The 17,794-nt window shown below is 35.3% G+C and overlaps 2 long non-coding RNA genes across 5 annotated transcripts in view; one reads left to right on the forward strand and one right to left on the reverse strand.

Moving 5' to 3' along the window:
- Positions 1–17,794, forward strand: part of LOC107975722 (uncharacterized) — a 229,454-nt gene that overhangs the window by 129,132 nt on the left and 82,528 nt on the right. The window lies entirely within an intron of this gene.
- Positions 19–17,794, reverse strand: part of LOC107975723 (uncharacterized) — a 29,981-nt gene continuing 12,205 nt past the window's right edge. The window contains exons 3-5 of one of the 3 annotated variants that reach the window (XR_008548928.2): positions 12,091–12,189; positions 11,199–11,351; positions 10,254–10,580 (exon numbers count right to left, since the gene is read on the reverse strand). This is a non-coding gene — a long non-coding RNA (uncharacterized LOC107975723). Of the gene's footprint in view, positions 409–10,253; positions 10,581–11,198; positions 11,352–12,090; positions 12,190–17,794 lie in introns of those variants that run through there. The other 2 variants (XR_010158803.1, XR_008548929.2) reach the window with 2 other exon arrangements.

The raw sequence follows: 17,794 nt of genomic DNA on the forward strand, positions 1-17,794 counted from the left end.
ATTGATACTACAGTGCATTCGTGATTTGAAATCTCATTGGTGCTACAGTGTATTTGTGATTTCATGGATATTGTGAACATCACAGATCCACTCTGCTGTCCTTGGCCTAAACATCTGTGAGGCAGACAAAATGCGAGCGAATACTGAGAACTTCAGTTAGGTACAGGGTAATGAAAACAAATGCTCTCTTCACCTCATCTCATTTGTGTAGAAGGTATGTTAAAATTAAACAGAAGGGAAAAACTGTAATGACAGTGGTCTTAATCCTTTTGTCTAATTTGATCATAGGCAAAATGTTTGTCAGTTCAGTTAAGTATACTGAAGGTTCAGGGGAGAATCTGGTAATCTTCAATGTCAGCAGCTTCAAATTTTTTCTTGATAATTTATTGGTGGCTAAAGGTACGTCTCCTATCAGAAATGGAACAAAGGGAGGGAGGGAGGGAGGGACAGAAGAAAAAAGAAATTTTAAAGGAAGAAAGAAAGTCAGATAAGAAGGGAGGAAGGAAGGGAGGAAGGGGGGAAGGGAGGGAGGGGGGAAGGGAGGGAGGGAGGAAGGAAGGAAGGTAGAAGGGAGGGAGGGAGGGAAGGAGGGAGGAGGGAGGGGAGGAGGAAGGAAAATCAAACATGTTAGCATCTAATTAATTTTTCATCACCGTCTTGCTTCTCTTAGAAGTTCATTTGCCACCTGTCAGCCAACTTTCAGATAGACCGTTTCAGCAAAGTCTGTATTCTCTGTAACCAGCTCACCATGCCAGCTCCTTCATGCAGCTCTGAAGCGGGTCTTGCAAGTACCATTATCTTGGGATTGACATTGTAGTACTCTTATGCTTAGAACATGATTGGATAGGGTTGGAAAAACAGGGATTAGGGAAACCAACCTCTGTTTCCAGAGGCATGAATGAGCAAAGGTTGATGTTTTGCAGGATCCTGCCTCATTATGGGATTGTGTTTTCTTTATTCTACTGTAATCTAGCAACCTGTATTAGTATCTCATTTAAAATAACCCATTAAGATTAATATATATTATATTCTTACACACACATACATATACATACATAGTATATATGTATGTAAGTGTATAGATACATATATGTGTATATGTTATGTATTATATAGCTCAATGGGATATTTTAAGTGAAATTTTATATAGATATGTATATATATATAAAGAGAGAGAGAGAGAGAGAGGCATGTAAGCACTACCAACTCATAGATAATTGGTTTTAAACTGCAGTCCTTTCATTAAGGGGTTCCTTTCTTCGCAAATTGTTTCTAATCTATATGTCATTCAGTGCCATGTAAAAAATCTCATGGTAATAATTTCAGCATTATTTACATTTTCTCCCCCAAACTAGAAGTTAATCAAGTATTGTCCCCACTTTTTTTTCTGATTCTCAAACCCAACATTAACATGAGACCATTCATTTAAAAATGAGATGATAATATAATCCACACCAATCATATACCACTTCATCTCTATTTGGTGGCATTACCCTCTATAATATATCCTAACCGAGGATATTTATAATTAGAAAACTACCACTTCCCACTCAGGTTTTATTTCATCTTCTCTTAATTGGTAACTTGACTCAGCTTCCACTGTGATGACTACTCTGTCTGGCTTCTCTCCCTTCCACCTGTGGGGTGCACCTTCAAACCTTCTGCTTTTTATTGCACACATTCCACTCTAGAAAACTACTCCACCTTTAACAGCTGAATCCTTTTCTTTCCTACCTTAAATCCAATTCATAACTAACCTTAAAATTTCCCATTTGACAAATGTCACAAGGACCCTTAATGGATATTTCTTTTATTTTCTTTAATGTATTGGAAATGCTTTCATCTAGTGATCTACGTCTTAGGCTTCTAATAAATTTCTTCTTCCATTCCTAATACAAGGTATTATATGAAAATAAATAAATAAATAAATAAATAAAAATAAATACAAACATTATATATGTGTTTTACATTGTGTATTATATGAAATTAGTAGACAAAATTAACTTTTTTCTCTATTATTTTTAAACTGGGGCAAATGACATTTTGAATTGTGTTCTATGCAATTTTTAAATTTGAAAAATCTTTTTTTAGATAAAAGGATAGACATTAATTTAAAATCCTAGTTCAGTATCTATTTTGTATTTCATAAGGTTAGTTTTTGACAATATTTACTTTTCAAACCAAGAATTCTGGACCACCATATTTGGTATTTTATATTAAATAAGGAATTATCTTTAAATACCCAATCATCTGAAAGTATTTAATTTTGAAAAATAAAAATCTTAAAACAGATAATTTATTGATTATTGTTAGCCTTATGATGATTATATGGACATTTAAACTTAATGTGTATTTTGAACCCAACATTCCTACAATGTGGGAATAAAAAAATTTCTATGAAAAATTAAATACATCTTTTGTAGTTATTATGAAGGTGGATTTGGACTGACTTTAGAAATTGGCTGAATTGAATGACTTTCTGTGCAAATGGAAAAGAACCGACCAGTTTTGGGTGTAGCTGCACTTTTAAGAGAAGAAAAGAAGAAATGGAGAGAGACTAGAACTCCAATTAAGATGGCTTTTGAGAATATAGCCCTTGAGTATTGTTTGGAATCTTGAATTTGATTCATTATTCTAATCTCATTTTATTTGTCTAATCTCACAGCTTCCTCCCCTCCCATATTTACAAATGAAGCTTAATAGTGAATTATGTTAAAAATACTTTCTGATTCTATACAGTTTAAAAAACATCTGCACATATACCAGAAACATAGAATAATTGACTAAATCTGAAGAGGGTCTAAAAATTTAGATTTCTTTTTATGTGAGATTAGATTCCCACTGGCTAAGCCATACCAGTACTATGCTTTGTATGCACTGTAAAACGAGGGTAACAAGTAGAAAATTACAAAGTCACTATTTCATGTACCCTTTTTGCCACATACATTATTTTAGCTATTTCCAGCAAAAATGATGGCAGTTCTGATTTCTTCTCAGTAGGATATGTGGAGTAAGTTTAACAGCTTAGGAAGAACCCATTTTGTTTTTTATAGAAGAACAAATTTCCACACTTTATATGTATATATATAGACACATATATATACATATATATAGACACATATATATACATATATATATAGACACATATATATGTATGTTTTTGGCATCTTTGTAATTAATAGCTCTACTGTCTGAAAAGAACATTGTCTGTATCTAATATTTGTATTCCTTAGATTATAGTCACTGTATATGTGAATGGGACATGAATGACTTTAATATATCAGAGTCTGTTTTTTTTTAAACAGAGGCCATGGTCCTATCATTCTGAATAAATTACCTGGGAAATTTATTTCAAAAGAGCTTTATCTTCCCTTAGTGTGAGAAACCTTTCAGCTCATTACCAGACAGCAATTTAGTGAGACATCATTCAAGATGATGTTAATGGTTTGAATTATTTTGATGCCCCAAATAATGAGGATTCTCCTGCAAGTGACCAAAATTTATAGCTGTGGCTTGCATAGTAGCTTAGCAGTTCACATATGGCTTATGTCAGTGGCAGAAACAACGTTATTTTCTAAATCACATTGATTTGTTATGTGGTATTGAAAGATCTTAAACAGAATCAAGGTCTATAAATTGCAGAATGGAGTCCTCAAAACTTCTTATCTCTATTTCAGTTCTGTCAAAATGAACCCAAGAGCCAAGCATTCTATGTACACAATGCTACTAGTCAAAGAATAAGAACTGAGACCATTCAATTTCCTCTTTTTCTGGCAAGGAGCCAGACTGACATTTTCTTTTCTGTTAGTTTTGGCAAGGAAGAAAGAGAGAGGAAACTTTACTGCTCAGTTACTGATGGTTTTTCTATTTTGTTTTTATTAAAAATGTTGAAACATGGGCCCTTTGTCAAAATTATTTTATTATTGAAGGGTTGGTGGGGTGAATGAACTGGCAACTGTTCAGAAAACCATTAACAGCACTGATAATGGTCAATCTCATTTGGGTTCCCCAACACGGAAGTGCTTAATTGCAATAAATTATGCTGCAGTACGGTGACTGATGTGCATGTTTAATGAATTGGTACAGACTTGGAGGTTAATCTGCTGGGAGGTAACAAACTTAGCCCATCTGATATTGCAATAAAAGTATGATCTTTTTAAGTTACATGATGATATATTTTGGGCACGAAACTAAAAAAATGAGTTTTCATTGGCTGCAGATTTGTTGGGTCTCCAAGACTAAAACATTGAAAAACCAACAACCCTAATAGTGACATTTGAATGAAATACAAAACTTAAGTACATCAGCAGTGGAATGCAACCCACCCAGAATGAGAGACTGGTGGCCATCAAAGCACTTACAGAAAATGCAGTGTGTTCTCAGAAAACAATTGTTCTTAAGTTAAACCCTTTTTACCTATGCAGTGGATTATATTTTTAGTTCTTAAACTTATTTGTATAACAAGAAAACAACTACTCTTTCTACATGATTCTACAATAAATATTCCTTGGAGTTTGTAGAGAATATGTGACTTTTCTCAGGAACCACAGAGAGAAAATGACTTTGTAAGCCTAAACATAAAACAGTTATCAATTTGAAAAACATTATAAATGGTTCTGTTAGTTGTAGGGTTACTGATGAGGTGAAAGGAGAAAAAAATCAGTAAAACTAAGGAACAATACTTTAATATGGGAAAATATTTGCATGCAGGCAAACATGGGAAACAATTACTTCTCTATTTTGTAATCAAGTGTTTATTAGTGTCAGTTCACACTGTGATATCTAGTCCAGGCAGAAAGTGAGATTAATTGTTTCACCTCAAAACAATCTTTTTCTGCACCTTAATGTTTTAAGTATTCTTTTTCTTCTTCACGGAGTAAGTATTCTGACATGGAGGATATCAGACTGAAACATTTGAAAGCCAAATCCCCTGGCTATGAAATCATTGAAAGCAGAAGTGAATGACTAATTAAAATGCTTAATCTGCCCAGAATTCCTATCTGTACTTTTTTTGTGGTGTCCTTTGCAGATGATTTAGTGACAAATTGCTGACAATTAAGGTCCTTGAGAAAAGTTAAAATATGAAGTACTATGTTTCCAAAAGAAGATAAGAACCATTCTTCTAGATAAATCAGTTGAGAGGCCTGTTTTGATAATAATTATCTAAGTGACTGTATAATAGGTTTTAAAGAATAGAAATGTAATGAGAGGATTTACCTAATTGGAGACATTGTGCAGGCTCTTATAAGATAGATGTCTTCATTTCTTTTTAAGATTTTCTTATTAACTGAACATACTCGTGGATACTCTGATACATATCTTTTACAAAGTTTTACAACTGAAATGAAGGAAACTATTTTTACAGTACTTCCTAATTATTAGTGTTACCAATTCCTAAGCTGCTTGAACCCTATGTTTTCTGAACTCTCACACTGCTGACATTGAGGTCATTTTTGAGATTGTGCAAGGATCAAAAGCATCCTTATATGTTTCTGGCAATTTCACTAATTTGCTTAATTCTTCTATTAAAGAAGGTAGAATATCAGAAGCCATTTTGTTCAAATCTTATTTGTGCAATCATTACATAATCTAATACATATTTAATATAAATATACCAAGACTCTTTTTTTGACCTTCTAACAGAATAACATGGGTTGTAATATAAAATTTAGTCAAACTGCTTCCAAACAATTCCCATGTCTTGTTTTACATAACAAATTTTCTAACTTATGTGCTTATGTGTACTGCTTAAAATTGAAGAGAATTTGGTTATAGCAGTTTAGAAAAAGAATTTGAGAGGGTAGTTGAAGCCATTGGTCCAGTGTTTTCACCTTTGAAGAAAAATTTCTACCCATCTCATTCTTTTGTGGGAGGGAAGATTGCAAGTGAGAGTAACAGTGGCAGGGACAGCATTTTATGCAATTGTGCAGGCAACTAACATGCTTCCACAAGAGCTCATTCTATGAATTAGTAACTTTTCTCTGGGTAGGGCGAACCATAGATTGTCTTCTGAATTTGCGAGGATCTACTCACAAATCTTTAATTTGCCCTCAAAATTGTACTTTTGAACTTGTATAAATAGATGGCCAACATTAAATTAGCTAAAATGTTAGATTTAATGGCAAGATATATATATGTACATATGTATATATGTGTGTATATATATGTGTGTACTTAACTGTATAAGAGAATGAATTTCTTATGGAAGGATTTTTGTTTGTTTTTTAAGGTTTAATTTAAATAACAAGTAATATTGGTCAAAAAGTTGAACTAGGATTATATTTAATTAAAAATAAAGCCATGCACTGTATAGAGAAAACTTGGAGGAATTCAAGAGACATTACACACATTGAACTGAATTGACCATTTGCAAATTCTAAAGACTCTAACAAATTACGTCTTCATCAAAGTCATCATGATATTTTCCTTAGCTCTCTGAGGAAATGCCTGCAGAAGACTTGAGAGGACCATCCTTTCATAGTTTAATGTCTCTTCACTGATTAGCGAATATCATGTTCACTGCAAACAGAGGATGAAGAAGACACTAAGTAGAAATGTGTCCTGAAACAGGGGGCAACCAAGTTTCCCACATTCAACAAGAAAAATGGAACTGCATGGAAATGCAAGATGTCAAGATGAGAAGTGGAACAGGCTGTACTTTGTGTATATATAGGAATTTCTTAAGTTATTTGTGTTTGAGAGGAGAGAGTTGTTTTTGCTTCTTGAAGGAATGTACAAAATAAGGATGGTGATGAAAAGGGAAGGATGAAATATTGCTTGGAGACTGTCAAGATGGTGATAGAATGATGGAATGAGGAACGTCATCGTGATATGCAAGGGGAAAAGAAAGAAAGTGAATACCATGCTAATAAATTCCTTCTCTTTCCTGGTGGTATTTCTAAGGATAGAAATAAATATAAAAATTATCCTATTGAAAAATCAACATGGTAAAAATGTTTTCTGGTAAAACTGTTTAGGTTTTATTTTGGAAAGCAGTATTTGTTCACCTATATATCTAAGTATTAATTTTGAAATATATTGAATTCTAATTTATATCAAACCATAATAAGTAACTCAAGAAAGTGACTATAGTCAATCCTTATATTATTTTGTTGAAATAACATTATGAACATACACCTTAAAGGATTGTACACAGCCCTCAATTTGTAGTAACAAAGCAAGACTTGAAGAAGTGATATTTCCAAAGTAACATAACTAATATCGATTAAAATTAAAATGAAGTATTTTGATTCTGACGGCAGTGCACTTTCCAATACACAATACTGTAGGTGAAAGATGAAAGTATCCCACGTTACTAATGAAAAATTTAAGATTCAGAAATATCCAAAGCTGTGATGTCAGCAATAGAAGCACAAATATCAACTACCCAGACCACCAGATTGCCAGCCCAGCACTGGATCAGCAAGGCCTACATTTCCAAATGTTCACTTGTGAGTATCATGAGTAATACTGAGTAAAATTCTTATACATTTATCAACAAATGAATACATGAAGCCTCTCATGGAAGATTTGGTATAAATGATTTTATTAAGGAAAGTGCATGTCTCTGTATACTTTTCTTTCTACACTTAAAAAAAAAAGACCCAATTACCTGAGTAAATCAGAATTTCCTTAGTGGTATGGGTTTGGGAGGCCAATAGGCTTGGATGCAAATCTATTCTTCACCATCAATGGGTGTGAGCTTGGGCAGGCACCTCCCCTTTCTGTCATTTAGTTTCTCTACCTGTAACTTGGGATAATAATAGTACCCATTTCTGGAGTGAGAACTAAAGAAGATGATGTATGTAACTGATGAACGTAGAAAGCACTCAAAGAATGTTCACTATTATTAGCAACCTGAAGATAACCATAACGATGTACAATGCATGGTATAGCAAGTAGTCCTGAATTTTGAAATCTGTTATTTTCTATTTATTATTATGTTTAATTGTGGCAAAATACATTTAATACAAAATTTACCATCTTGTCCATTTTTAAGTATACAGATCAGCAGTGTTAAGTACATTCTTATTGTTGTACAACCATCACTATTCTCTATTTGCAGAATTCTTCATTTTGCAGAACTAAAACTCTGTACTCATTAAACAACAACTCTCCATTCCTTCCTCCCACTAGCCCCTAACAACCAACATTCTATTTTGCATTTCTATGAATTTCACTACTCTAGGTGTTTCATATAAATGGAATCATGTATTATTTATACTGGCTTATTTCACTTAGTATAACATCCTTGAGGGTCATCCATGATGTAGCTTGTGTTAGAATTTCCTTCCTTGTAAGACTAAATAATATTCCATTGCATATGTATGCCACATTTTGTGTATACATTCATACATTGATGGACATGTGGGTTGTTTTTACCTTTTGATTATCGTGAATTATGATACCATGAACATAGCTACATAAATAACACTTTGAGACCCTACTTTCAATTATTTTGGGTATATATCCAGAAGTGAAATTGCTTGATTAGATAGTAAATTGATTTTCATTTTTTTGGAGAATTGCCATATTGTTTTCCTAAGTGTCTACATCATTTTATATTCCCACTAACAGGGTTCAGGGTTCCAATTTCTTTACATCCTCATCAACATTATTATTTTCCAGTGGTTTTTTTTTTTTATAGTAGTCGTCCTAATGGATTTGAGGTGGTTGAAACCTTTTATTTTTAATATAAGAGATCTTTGAGGATCTGTTTGTCATTTGTTATAGAAAGTGACTGTTAAACCTACTCTGAATCTACTGTCATTGTTAGTTTGCAAAAATCACAGCAAAACACTGGGGAGATAATTCTAAATACCTAAGGACTCACTGGTGTTCGCATGGCAACAATGGAATGAAATTATCACAAACTAGTAACTAAAATTTTTATTTCACAATTGTTAGGTTTGTATCATTGTCCTAAATTCTAGTTATTACATAAACTATATAACAATTGCAATAATAGGATTCAATTAATGTTGAGAAGATTAGGAAGCTTGAATTTGTTTGTTTTATAGATGTCAATATTAGGATATCTTCTTGAAATTTCCACCATTTATTCCCTTTCGTCCCCCATTAATAGTGTATTGTGTAGAGCCTGGAGTATTCTACCCAGCACTGGATACCGGAGTGGATTTTTTTTTCCCCTACTTAATGTAAGTTTAAGGCTTTGTGCTTATTTTTTAAAAATCAAAACCAGGTATTTCATTCTTTTACTATTGATTCTTACATATATCTGCATATAGTGAGTACTATTTATAGAAATACATGTGCAATTCAGAAATATGTATTTCATTGCTAAAATAAAGATTAAAGCAGAAACTTATTCATTAGACTCTTAATTAATTTTAGAGAAAAATAATAATGAATAAGTTGTACTATGGGTTTTCATTGGGCAGTATCTATTTCTGGAACCACTAACCAATGATTGAATAACTAAGTCATTAATCCTTCAATGTGCTTAAGCTCTTAAATAAATGGGCACAGAGGATAAATAATTTTTTAAAAAAGTAAAAAACTAGCCACCAAAGCTTATTTTGTTGTCCCTCAAATTTACCTAGTAATTAGCTGGCATTTTTCCTATGATATGTTAAAGTCAATTAAATAGGTGCTTTAGTCAGGATTAATCGTATCACAGTAAAGTTAAAAAGGAAGAATTTGAATGCTTATGTTTTTGTTTACTTGAATGTAAAAGGAGAATCATTTTACCCTAACTTCTAGGATGTTTGGATCCATTTATGACAGTCTGCAAGCTTATCTTCTTATACATTTTTTTGCATATTGTAATGTATGATGGGCTTATACCATGACAAAGATTGAAGATTAATATTGCACAAAGAATACTCTCTTCCTTTGACTTATTCAAAAATATCAATGAGAAGGATTTTGGAAATCTTTTCTTATTCTACACAGAAGTGAAAATATGCTACAGGCCTTGGCTTCAAACTCTTTTAATTTCTTATTTAAGTCTTACTCCTTGTTTATAAAAAGAAATAACTTTAAAATAGTGCTGTATGAACTAAAGTTAACTGGAAATATAAAGCACCTTCTATATAATGAATGTACTAAAAATATTAATTCAGGGTCCCCCTCTGCATACAATATACATATTCAGAAGAGATGATTTAATTATGGTCAAAAGGAAAATTTGTGTGCTCCTGATTTTGTTTTAATTTGACTGTAAATGCCTTATTTATACATGAATATCACCTAAGATCACCTTGTTTACATTGGTATTACAATTTATCCATTTTATTTCAACTCAAAATGATCAGCGTAGACCACTTCTCTGTAGTCTATCAGGTGCTGAGGAGAGCTGCTTTAGAGTGAAGACTTCTAGATTATCTGGGACTCTTTTTTTTTCTGTTTGGTTACTGTAAGCAGAGTTGACAACTACCACAAAAGAAAGTATTGTTCAGAAAGCCACAGCTGGGATTGCTGATGATATTATGAGGCCTTCAGCAAGCTGGGTTGAAGAGAGGAGGGGCTGATAGGGCTTCTATTCCAGATGGATCAGAGAGGCTCCCAGTGAGGGGAAGAGTGAGAGCTCACTGACTCTTAGGTGCAGAAAGTAGGACCTTTAAACACAGACAACGAAAACACTTCACTCCTACATACATAACCACAAAAAATAATTTCAATAAAAGTAAGTCACTTTCTCAAGGATATCTTAGAAAATGTTTCTATTTGATCACATACTGATTTTTCCAGAAGTATTTCAAAATTTCATTAGATTATTAGGTATGAGTAAACGTACTAATGATTGAAATCCTTAATGTTGAATTTGAGTGATTGTAAAGGACATGAGACGTGAGCATCAATACTGCGGTGGTGTGAGCACTGTTGCCTTCAGATTTTTAGAAGGTAGAGGGAGAATTTACCTAGAAATAAATGATCTTGCAATGTCCCAGAATACAGAGTTCTTAATTATAGCAATGCATTTCTATCTGTCTCATGACTCTGGATTTATCAACCTTCATCTTTATAGTTGTGATAATTGGAAATAACGAAAAATTGAAAATATAGTATTTAAATATTAAATCAGAGAGAACATTTTTTTCTTAAAATTTGTTTACAAGTTATCATTAAATGGAAAATTTCTCATTCTTGCTTTCCCTTTCTTCTCATGATAAAATTTAATAAAACCAAACACTGAATTGGGACACCAAATCACTAGCACCTTAAACTGAATTCACCTGGGCAAGCCATGTTAGTAAGTTAGGCTGCTGCAGTCATATCCTTGAGATACTCTGTGTGAGGCTGATGACTGACTTTACTCAAAAGAAAACCGAACATCAGGAAATTTCCATCCTTAGAAAGATCAAGTTGGCCCTTATGTGTAGAATCATCTAAGTGGGTAAAAGACAAGAGACTGGTTGGGAAGTGAGGAGGCTAAGGGAGAGGAGACAAGGTCCAGAACTGGGCAATGGCAAAGGAGCACTTCTTGCCCCTAGGTGACTCGCAACTCAGACTTTGTGTCCCTGCTTGCTCTCTTTGGTGGAGCATCAGCGTGATCTTACAATATAAACTCCATCAGGATTTTTCTGCATGAAATCCTTCCATGGCTTTATCAGCTAGAATACAATTCTCACTTCTCCCCATCTGGCTCTATCCAGTTCTCCAACCTGTGTTGTCTGGAGCTGCTCTCACCAAGCTCAATTACTCCAGCCAAACAAGTCTTTCTGTTCCTCAATCCTTCTTCCTTAGAGTCTTTGTAAACGTTCTTGTTTTCTCTTGGAATTTGCGCCCCCCTCCCTTGCACTGTTTCCCCTTCTCCCCTTCCCTCCTTCTCACTAAGGTCTCAGACCAAGAATTACTTAATTAGGAAGAAGTTTATTGATTAAACCCTGCTATTTTCTACCTCTGCTTCTTGCTTAGTTTCCTTCATATCACTTCACATTTGCCACCATTTTATTCATTTATTTACTTACATTGTGGGTCTTCTCTTTGGAAATTTTGGCCTGCCATCTTGTTAGCCACAAAGAGCATTGGCTTCATTGTAAAGCCATGAAGGAATTACAGAGAACAGTGGCTTACATGCTTCGTTCAGTACACTAAAGCAGTAACAAATATGTTTTAAAAACTCACATGCTTTCTGTGTGAATGTTGCTATTCTGTCCATTCTGCTTTTCTGTGGAGGGCTGTGACATGACGTTTATATGTTTTAGCAGAAGGTGTGTGTATCTCCTAGAAATGTGCAAAGGACAGCATTAATGAGTATATGCCCAACATTTAACCATTCCGTATGCCTAAATTAAGGGCTTCCCTGGTATAAGGCACAGGTGCAACTTTTCTACTTATTTTACTTTATTTTCCTTTACTTTTTTGTCTGACATAGATGATCCTAACACCTCTGCTCTAGAAGCTCTGTATCCTTTGGAGTGAAGCCCCTTCCGCTAGTTTCCTCAGATGCTGGCAAGACTTCAACTTATTTCTTTTCCTTTGCCAATGACAATATTCTCAATTTTTTACTTCTTTTGAATATCCGTCTTACAAGGTTTACCTTGCAACAAATGCACATGCACACACACACACACACACACACACACTAAGTGTTCGTGAGACCCATGTACTTGGCTCCAGTTGGCAATAGAGTCAAAGCAGATGCTACACAGATCTTTGCTATATTTGTTATAGCCATGTCATCATAAATTTATTCCTATTACTTCTCTAATACATGTTAGTAGATACAAAAGCCTAAAGTCTTACGTTTTAAGTGGTTATTGGTATCACTTTTATAAAGTCTATAAACTTATACACGAGGGCCACAGCTCATATCTGATTGCTTATGTGCTAGCAATTTCAGTATAGCATGACGTATTTTCTGTGTGTTGAACTGCTTAATTCCCTCACAGTGTATTTTGAGGTAGCTGGACTTCAAATTTTTCTACAAGTTCTTTTTAAATTGTATTTTGAATATTTTTCAGAAAGTTCTTTGAATGTTATTTTCCCACTAACATTTAAAAATCTGTCTTAACCAAGGGATAACTATCCGTATTTATCTTTCCAATAACACATTTTTTGGCTACTATTACATTTATCTTCATTCTTCTCTTAGACTCTAAAGTCACTGCACAGGAATTGAATCCACTAACTCAATCTAACTAGCAAGATCCCCACATTTGTCTTATTTCCTTCATGGTTACTATGGGACACAGAAAGGCACATTGTAGATTATAAGTTATACAGGACAGACTTGAGGTAATCTATTCAGTGCCTCTTCAAAAACTTGCTACCCAAAATAAATTTTTACTATGGAGAGTATTATGTAAGATGATATTGTACACTGGAAAAATCTTGACTCTTGTGAGACAGAAACAGTAATGATATATCATAAAATATACATTATCATGTAACTTTAAAATTTAATGATACACATTAGTGACCTTGATTGACTAGAAATTAATTCAAAATTGTACAAATAGAGGAAAAAACCCACTACTGTTATCAAATTTCAGCTTAGGTCCAAGAATGACCTGTCCAATATAATAAAGTTCTTACTGTCTTCAGGACATCAGAGAACTTACTATCCATGGTTTGGTCTTTGAAGTCACCATGACACCATCGCCTCTGATAAAAGAGTTTATTTATAACTTGCTCAGTTTATGTCCTTTCCCACTGAATCAGCAGGCTCTCTAAGGTTTGGGGATATAATTTCAAGGACTGTTAAACCTCTGTCAAAGTTTCCTTGGCCCCCTGAGGGGCCCTGTTTTTCAACATTCTCTTTGCTAAGACAAGACTTCTCAAGAAAGTGCTCAGAAAACTGACAGCTTCAAGTACCAGAGGTTTTGTAATTTGAAGTGGCATTTAATCTGAAAAATAACATTAGCAAATCAGCATATAATTGGCTTTCTATTTCCTTTTTCCCACTCCTTGTTTTTTTTTTTTTTTTTCTCTCTCTCTCTCTCTTTGGTCAGGACAAGACACAAGTCAAAATTATACTTGATACGATACAGCAATTTCTTCATCTCTTCAAAAGGATGTGCCTATCCACACAATTAAGTAGATGGAATATCATTCCCTCAGAAAAGTAGAAACATGTACCTTTTAATAGGAATTATTTCTATTTCTAGTGTTCTTTTTACATTCTCTCCTTTGTTATTCATATATACACTGACATTTAAAGAAGTCTTTGCAAACAACTAAACTTTGTGAAAAAGTTAACAAAATATGTTTACAAAGAAAATATCACACAACCACTTTATTTCTGTATTTAATTGTTCTTGGGTCCCCTTATCATAGTTCAAGTTTTCTTGCTTTTTGGCTCTTGTACTCCACGTTATACTATCTTCGCATTTAAGACTTGTCAAACTAAAACGTGGGAAATGCCCAAGGGGCTTCTATGAGATCTAGACCCTCTTATACCTCCCTAAATTATTCTTCTTCAGAATTCAACTTTCAACAGTTCATTTGTTAATACCCTTTCTCTATCTCTCTTTTTTTAAGCAAAGCAAGGTTTTATTACATATGAATCTAAATGTCTTTTGATGAGTTATTCTTTAAATTTGTATCACAATGATTTGATTGGCATTCACTACTCTGCATGAAATATATGTACACCGTATCATTTTCATCATATTCATCTCCACATGACTGTGCCATTCTACTGCTCCTCTTACTGCTGAGATCACGGAGGGCTATGAGGATACTGGCTTTGCTTGAGGTCACTGTTCTTGATGACAGAATAGGAGTTGGAAATCTGGACTCTGGTTTTATTCTACTAGTTAGTTTTGAGAGTCTTACTGCTGCTTCTTTAACAACCAATCGTTGCTTATTTTATCTTCAACAGAAGAGGTCACATTTTGTTGGTTCACATTGTTTTGATCAGGTTCTCAAAGATCTACTGAATGTCTACCTCCATATACAATTAAGGTTATGTTCTGCTGCTTGTTTTATGTTTTGCTATTAGTTGCACAGGCTTTAAAATTTATTCTTTATTCCCAGTTCCTTTTTTTTTTTTTTTTTTTTTGAGACGGAGTCTTGCTCTGTCACCCAGTCTGGAGTGCGGTGGCGTGATCTCAGTTCACTGCAACCTCCACCTCCCAGGTTCAAGTGATTCTCCTGCCTCAGCCTCCCGAGTAGCTGAGACCACAGGCGCATGCCACCACACCCAGCTAATTTTTGTATTTTTAGTAAAGACATGGTTTCTCCATGTTGGTCAGGCTGGTCTTGAACTCTGACTTCAGGTGATCCACCCTCCTCAGCCTCCCAAAGTACTGGGATTACAGACGTGAGCCACCATGCCCAGCCCACTTCCTTTTTTTTAATAACTTGTTACCTGGAGCAAATTCCTCAATCTTTCGAAGTCACATTTTCCTTTTCATCTGTTCACTGGGTTCACAATAACTTCATCATAAGATTGTTACTAATTTTAATGAGACACTTCATATAAAGTGGTCAGTAGTCAATAAGTGATGACTATTATTGTTAATAATAAGTAAGAGATATAAACTTTATTCTTAATTACATTGAAATCCAATTTGGGAAGTAAGAACTATATATTGAACTTATTTAAGAAATAGTAATAGTTACCAATTATTAAATATTAAATATGTAAATATAGTAAATATTTAAGTAGTAATATTTAATAATGTATGCTAGATATTGGGATAGCATTACACAAGCATCTCATTTAATTTAATTCTAATAATAAACCTATAAGAAGACATTATTTATCCTCATTTCTTTGGACAATGAAACTGAAGCTGGAAGAAAGTAAATTCCTTGTTCAAGATGTCTTAGTAATGAGACAGCCAGGTGGGAGGGGGTCCCTGGGGAAACTCTAACCACCCTGCCCACTGAGGTGGAGCCTCAGGTTTGCAGCAGGGAGGAGGCTGGCCCCTCCTCTTCCTGCGTGGAACCTGGGATTCAAGCTATGGTGGGTAAGCACTCTAGCAGGGACTTTGGCCTACTGACACTCCCTGTTTCTCCTTTTCTTCCATTTCACCCAATCAAACCCTGTCTTACCATTCAAATTGTCTGCGAGGCAAAATTTTCATGGACGTGGGACAAAGAACCCCGTCTTTAGCTGAACTAAGGAAAAGTCCTGAAACATTTTTGGCGCACAACATGGGGGCTGGAGAAGCGGTGAGTGAAATGGGGACTCAAAACTTCTCGCTGTTGCTTCTAAGCCTTTTCATCCTCGGACTTTAGAGGGTGGGGGAAACCATGCCCCCAACCCCCGTAGCTCCCGGGCCTTTTCATGGCCTTTTCCTTCCTTTTTGGGGACCCACCGGTGAGCAGCGGCTCCCACCGTTCCCCACTCGCTGCTGGGGCTGGGACGCATGACCCCAAGGGTCCTGCACAGGTGGCTGGCTGGTTCCCAGCTACTGGAGGCTGCCCCAGCCTTCCCCTTCCATGGCCAAGGGGTTTAACTCTATCGGACAGTAAGCTTAAACTTATCTTCCTGGTGGAGGAACCACTTGCATAACAATAAGAGGTTCTTCCCCATGCACTTTTAAACTGTTTCTTTTCTTTCCCCTTCTGTACCCTGTCAGCAAGTTAACTTTTAAAATTTTATTTTCTTTCTAGAAGATTTTGTTTTGTTTTGTTTTGTTTTGAGATGGAGTCTCGCTCTGTCCCCAGGCTGGAGTGCAGTGGCGCCGTCTCAGCTCACTGCAACCTCGGCCTCCCGGGTTCAAGAGATTCTCCTGCCTCAGCCTCTTGAGTAGCTGGGACTACAGGCACATGCCACCACCCCACGGCTAATTTTTTTGTATTTTTAGTAGAGACTGGGTTTCACCGCATTAGCCAGAATGGTCTCGATTTCCTGACCTCGTGATCTGCCCGCCTCAGCCTCCCAAAGTGCTGGGATTACAGGCGTGAGCCACCACGCCCTGCCTAGAAGCTGTTTTACTAGGCCAAGACCCCCTCACCCCCGACCCAACTAGCACTGTTTATATTTTCTGCAAAGTTGTGGTTGTGAAATCAAGCCTCCCTCTTATTTTACACCCTGAGGGCATGGCTTGTGACTCTGGTGGCAAGGCTTTGTTTAGCAATCCTGCTTGAGGGGATGAGCCCTCTCAGGTTCAATATCTGCATGTTTTCCTAGCCCTGTCTCTTAAAGGGCCTCACCCAGTGACTGGGTTTTCTTCTGCCTGTATGTGTGTGCACTGTGTGCGATGGCTCTAAAAAGAGCTTTAAATAATTTGGCCGGAAGAAAAGCGCTGGGATCAAGTATTTTGTTAAGGGAAGTTAAAAGCTATGGTACCTTTCATTTCACGTGACTGTGACTTCAATCTTTGAGAAATAAAAACAGCCCTAAAGACTTGGTAAAATGCAGGTCAGATGCTAGGTTGGCTAAGTGTTTTGAGGCTACAAACTGCTTTTTAGGTTTTGAGAACTATTTGACCTTCTGGCTTCACTATTGGTAAGGCGCCGGGGCATATGAACTAAAACACACCCTTAACTAAGAAGGTAAACCTTGGCTCCACTTAGCACACAATTAAAGCAATTTACCAAGTTTTACCTTAAAATTAAAACTTGCAGAAATTACTATTACAACTCCTAGTTATAATTGAAACTACTGAAAATAGATTTACATGCAAGGGGTATAAGAACAGTAAAATGTGTTTTATAGTAAAAGGTTATAAGGAGGCATGGAAATGTAAACTTTGGCCTAGGGTTAAAGGATTGTTTTGAGTTAGACAGGAAAAGCTGAAGGTTCAAAGAAGTGGTAGAAGAATTGTGGAAATCAATCTTGCAGAAGAGGTTCTTTGTGTGGACATATTGACTAAATTTGAAGGGGATTTAAAAGATTTTTGCTTCTTTAAAATTTCTGAGTAATTGTTTT

Source organism: Pan troglodytes, chromosome 6, assembly GCF_028858775.2.
Source record: "Pan troglodytes isolate AG18354 chromosome 6, NHGRI_mPanTro3-v2.0_pri, whole genome shotgun sequence".
Taxonomy (NCBI): Eukaryota; Metazoa; Chordata; class Mammalia; order Primates; family Hominidae; genus Pan; species Pan troglodytes.